Source organism: Balaenoptera musculus, chromosome 1 (assembly GCF_009873245.2).
Source record: "Balaenoptera musculus isolate JJ_BM4_2016_0621 chromosome 1, mBalMus1.pri.v3, whole genome shotgun sequence".
Taxonomy (NCBI): domain Eukaryota; kingdom Metazoa; phylum Chordata; class Mammalia; order Artiodactyla; family Balaenopteridae; genus Balaenoptera; species Balaenoptera musculus.
Genome location: NC_045785.1, coordinates 160,957,297 through 160,963,296, shown reverse-complemented (window position 1 = coordinate 160,963,296; position 6,000 = coordinate 160,957,297).

Genomic DNA, 6,000 nt, shown 5'->3' with positions numbered 1-6,000 from the left:
ATACATTCTGGGGACTCATCTTCCTGGTGAAGGACCCCCAGGCTGGGGAGCCTGATGTGGGGCTCAAACCCCTCACTCCTTGGGGAGAACCTCTGCAGTTGTGATTATCTTCCCATTTGTGGGTCACCTACCCAGGGATATGGGTCTTGACTGTACCATATCTCCACTCCTTCTACTCATTTCATTATGGTTCCTTCTTTATACCTTTAGTTTAGTTGTGGAAAATCTCTTCTACTAGTTTTCAGGTCATTCTCATAGATAGTTCCTCTGTAAATAGTTGAATTTTGATGTGCCAGGAGGAGATGAGCTCAAGGTCTTCTTACTCTGCCATCTTGGTCACACCTCTGTTGGTTGTTCTAATTTTTTAGAAAATTTTGAAATCAGAAAGTATGAGTCCTCCATCTTTGTTCTTTTTTTTTTTTTTTTTTAAGATTGTCTTGTCCATTCTGGATCCCTTTATTTCCACATAAATCTTAAGATCAATATGTCAATTTCTGCAAAATCCAACCAGCTTGGATTTTGATAGGGATTGTATTGGATTTGTAGATCAACTTAGGATGTATGACATCTTAACAATATTAAGTCTTCCAATCTATGAACATGGGATGCTTTTCCATTTATTTATGTTTTCTTAAATTTCTGTAAGTAATGTTGTATAGTTTTCAGAGGTTAAGTTTTTCACTTTTTTTGTTATATTTATTCCTATTTAATTCTTTTTGATGCTATTTTAAATAGATCTTAAATTTATTTTCGGATTATTCATTGCAAGTATATAGAAATACAGTTGAGTTTTCTATATTGATCCTGTATTCTTCAACCTTGCTGAACTTGAATATTAGTTCAAATAGTTTGTTTAGTAGATACTTAGGATCTTCCATATGCAAGATCATGCTGCTTGTGAAAAGAAATAGTTCTGCTTCTCCCTTCTCCCTATATTTTTTTGTGAGATGGGTCTGCTAGCAACATATTTTATTTTCTTTATAACTGAGGATGTCTTTATTTCACCTTCATTTTTCAAAGATAGTTTTGCTGGATATAAAACTGTTTTTGTTTTTTGTTTTTTTTTTTTCTTTCATCACTTTGAAATGTCATGCCAGTGCCTTCTGGCCTTCATTGTTTCTAATGAGAAGTTAGCTATAATCTTATTGGGGTTCCCTTATATGTGACAAGTCATTTTTCTCTTGCTGCTTTCAATATTTTCTCTTTACCTGTGTCTTCCAGGATTTATTCTATGAAGTGTTTGTGTTTATGCTAAGAGTCTGTTGAGCTTCTTGGATGTGTAGATTAGTGATTTTCATCAAATGTTAAAAGTCTGTCTTTCATACATATCTTCTAATGATTTTTTTTTCCTGCTTCTTTCTCTCTCTCCTCTCCTTCTGGTAGTCTATATACATGTATGTTGGTGCATTTAGTAATGTCCCAAATTTCCCAGTCTGACCCAGCCCTGAGCCCCTGGTGCCCTATAGAAGTACAGGGCTTGGAAAGTAAAGCCTGAACAGGCCCCCAAATCACAAATCTCTAACACTTTTCTCTAAAGATCCTGGGTGTTTGCTAGCACAAGGCCTGTGTGAATCACAATGCCCACATCCAGTAGCCAGGGGAGCCAGACCTCCTGGGCCTCAGCAGGGTGGGAGGACAGCCTGGAGGGAGACTCCAGGCAGCGTCTAGGGGAAGAATGTTGAGGACCATCTCTCCTTCTGTTTTGTGGGGTCCAACAAAATTCCCACCTGTGAACCTGGCCCTTCACTTTTAAGGGGCAGCCTGTCCAGCCCTCACCCAGCACCCAGCAAAACCAGGCCCTCAGCACCTTGCCCTGGACCCCTCCTCTCAAGCTCTTGTGCTCCTTTGCTTCTTGACCCCACACTGTTTAAAGTCCTACTCACTCTTTGGTCAGTTTCCTGGATACTGACCTCCCACTCCCCTGGGGACCTAGGACACACTCGTTCCCTCTGATCACACCCCAGGCTACCACCTGGCCAATGTCCACTGCAGACCCTCAGGGGTGGTTCCTGGGGTTCTGCAGTTGGAATAAAGCCCAAAGGCCCAGGTTGTGGGTTCCAGGCAGCACCATTCACAGGAAATCCAAGGGAATGATGCTCTGGGGCTGGATCCAGAGCTTCTATCCTGCTTGGAAGGTGCAGGGGTTTCTCTCCTTTGTGATCCTTTGAGCCTGAGGTTATGCCTATGTCATAGGGAAGGAAACTGAAGCTCAAGCCCACACAGCTCCGAGCAGCAGTTCCCACCTCTGGACCCTGCAAGGTTCTTCTCACACCAGTTAGCAAATGAGAGGGCCAACAACCTCAGGCAGATGAGGGTCAGGGGCTTTTCCACGTATGGCTCCTCCATCCCACCTGCACCTTCCCAGTAGCCCACCACCATCCTCACAGGCCACCTGAAACCTAATCTGCTCCACATAGCAGCTGGTACCTCCTTGAATGACCCCTTCATGGGACTGGCAGCAAGAAAAGGGCAGAAAAGTCAGATATGGCACATTCAATCTCATTTTTAAACTATTTATTTATTTACTTATGGCTGCGTTGGGTCTTTGTTGCTGCACGCAGGCTTTCTCTAGTTGTGGCGAGAGGGGGCTACTCTCTGTTGTGGTGCGTGGGCTTCTCATTGCAGTGGCTTCTCTTGTTGTGGAGCATGGGCTCTAGGCATGCGGGCTTCAGTAGTTGTGGCACACGGGCTCAGTAGTTGTGGCTCGTGAGGTCTAGAGCGCAGGCTCAGTAGTTGTGGCGCACGGGCTTAGTTGCTCCGTGGCATGTGGGATCTTTCCAGACCAGGGCTCAAACCCGTGTCCCCTGCATTGTCAGGCGGATTCTTAACCACTGCACCACCAGGGAAGCCCCTCAATCACATTTTCTAAAGAAACAACCAAACCGGTCCTTCATCTAAACTTCTTTCAAGAGAATCTGTTAAGATACATAGGAGAGTTGCGCTGCCTGAAAACGAGAGAGGTTAGTGTTTCTGAGCAGAACTTTGTCTGAAAAGGGGAAAACAAAATACAACACTCTGTGGTTTAAAATATGTATTTGCTGGGAATTCCCTGGTGGTCCAGTGGTTAGGACTCCATGCTTTCACTGCGGGGGCTGGGGTTCGATCCCTGGTTGGGAACTAAGATCCCCACAGGCCGTGTGACACAGCCAAAAAAATAAATAGATAAAATAAAATATGTATTTGCTATAGCTTGGTATTAATTGTGCCTCACTAAATATTTATTTATCTTATTTTATTAATTTTTTCATATGGGGGTACCTAAACATGGTACAAAACTCAAAGTAACAAAAAGACGCACTGCGGTGAGAAGAGGCCCCTTCCCACAGGATCCCACCCACAGCTCTCCCCCTCCGGAAGCAAGTATTGTTGCCAAAGAGTCTACACAATAACAAACATACACTGTTATCAACCTAGCTTTTTTCCAATTAACTATATGCTCTGGAGCGGGTTGCCTCTCAGTACTGATAGAGACGTTTCGTTCTTTGTAACAGCTGCGTTAGAAGGATGCATTTAGACAGTCCCCACGATGACACGGAGGGCGCTTGCAATCTTTTGCTGTCCTGGAATAAATATTCTTGTGTCAGTGTCATCGGACATATGGGCTATGGTATCTATAAGTAAACACCTGGATAGTTTTGCTCAGTCAGCGGGTATGTATGTGCTTTAAAAACTTGGGACTATTTACCACCAAATTTTCCCCTATGAAAGTAGCATTGCTTTTTTTTAACAAGAGAAAAACAGACAGAAGTTTATTAGTGTGTGCATTGTGCATACATATGGGAGCACCCAGTGATGAGTACCTTGGAGGAGGTGGTTAGAACTTGGGTTTATATGGCATCTTTTTTTTTAAATATATCTTTACTGGAGTATAATTGCTTTACAATGTTGTGTTGGTTTCTGCTGTACAACAAAGTGAATCAGCTATATGTATACATATATCCCCATATCTCCTCCCTCTTGCGTCTCCCTCCCACCCTCCCTATCCCACCCCTCTAGGTGGTCACAAAGCACGGAGCTGACCTCCCTGTACTATGCCGCAGCTTCCCACTAGCCATCCGTTTTACATTTGGTAGTGTATATATGTCCATGAGTAGCGTTGCACTTTATGAGCTCATTTCTGAGTTGATATATTATTCATTACTGATCCTTATTTCATATTAGCATTTCATTAGCATTTACAAATATATTTTTCTTTATAAACAGATTTTGCCAAGGATTGAGAGCTCCGTAAAGAGCAAGTTCCTGTCCCCTGCCCAAGCCTGTGAACCCTGACAAGGGCACTGTCAAGGCTCGGGGGTACCTGCTTTGTGGTAGGCCTTTTAGGTTTTATTTTTCCATTCATGCAACATTTATCATGCCACCTCTGTGTGCCAGGTCCTGGGCTGGAGCTGAGGACATTGGGATGACAAGGACTTGGACCCTCCCGCAGTTAAACAAATACTTACAACAGTGTGTGATAAGCACCAGAAGGGCTGGGGGACTCGGAAAGGGGTACCCACCACTGCTGGGCGGGTTCCGGATGATCTGGTTACAGATGTAGTGACTAAAACAAAATTTCTGATTATGAAAGCAAATTACGCTTGCTGGGAAATTTTTGATTAAATAGAAAACTGTAAGGAAGGAAATTAAAAGCACTCATGATCCCATCACTCAAAAAAACCACCGTTAATAATCTGTTTTCCTTTTAACTTCAAAAACCCGGGCTAAATAGCACATACAATTCTGAATTCTGCTTTTCTTACTTATGGTGATATTGTGAGCATTCTCCCTGCTCCGGCCTCCCTGGGGAAGCCCACAGTCTATCCCGACGACTCCAGAAGCATCGTTTCCCCCCCGGGCCTGGCTCTTGAACTCCAGGCCCGTGTGCCCAGTTGTCCGAGGACGGCTCCACGTGGATGTGCCCCAGGCACCTCTAACTCAGGACATCCAAACTAAACTCATTATCTGCTCCCCCTACCCCGACCCCAGTCCTGCTTCTCCCCGCCTTTCCCCTGGGAGAGTGGTGCCACCCTGCCCCAATCTACCAGCTGGGCACTCTTGGGTCCCCAGGCCCAGCCCTCCTGCGGCCACTCATGGAAGGGCACCCACACTGCGTCTCTCACACCTCTGCAGCCCACAGCCTTCGCCTCATTTCAGGACCCCAGTATTTCTCTTCTGGCTTATCCTAACCTCCTCCTAATGAATCCCCTCACCTCATCCGTCCCCCCACCCCACTCCAAAGGCACAGGCAGCCAGAGCCATCCGCCATATACAAATGGCGACCTCGTCACGTCCTGGTGTAAGAGCCTATAGGACGGCCCCTTACCAGAGGGGGAAAGTCCATGCACCACACCGGGCTCACCAGCCCTGTGATAGGGCCCTGCCCGTCCCCCAGTCCCATCCGCCACCTCAGCCCCACACAGACGCTATGCTCCTGCCACCTGAGTGACAGCTGACGCGTGTCCTCCCATGTGCCTCTGTGGCTTTGCAGGTTCTGTTCCCTCTACCTGCCCTCCCCTTCCAGATAATTCCTACTAAGCCTGTCAACCGACCTTGGGTGGCACCTCCTCTGCAAAGACTCTCTCCAGTGGCCTTCTTGTGCCTCTCCTGGATCAGGCACCCTCCTCTGTGCCCCGTGGAGCCCCATGTTTACCCCAACATGGCCCTCTTCACACTGCATTGCACGTGCCTGCTTACTGCCCACCTCCATGCCATGCCTGTACACCTGGGTCCACAGCTGGTATTTATTTACTTGCAGTGCAAGCTTGGTCAAATTACTTAACCTCTCTAAGCCTCAGTTCCCTGATTTAGACAACACAGGTAGTAATACTAACAGTACCTACCTCAGCTGGGTGTTGTAAGGATTAAATGAGGTAATGTACGTACCGTGCTCACCACCATGCCTCCCCACCCAACATTGAACCCTCTGTAATGGTAGTTGGTGATTCCTTCATCATTGCCACGGCCACTGCATCCCTGTTAGTTAAAGATGTAGCTAGGCTTGGAGAAGCCATGAAAGGA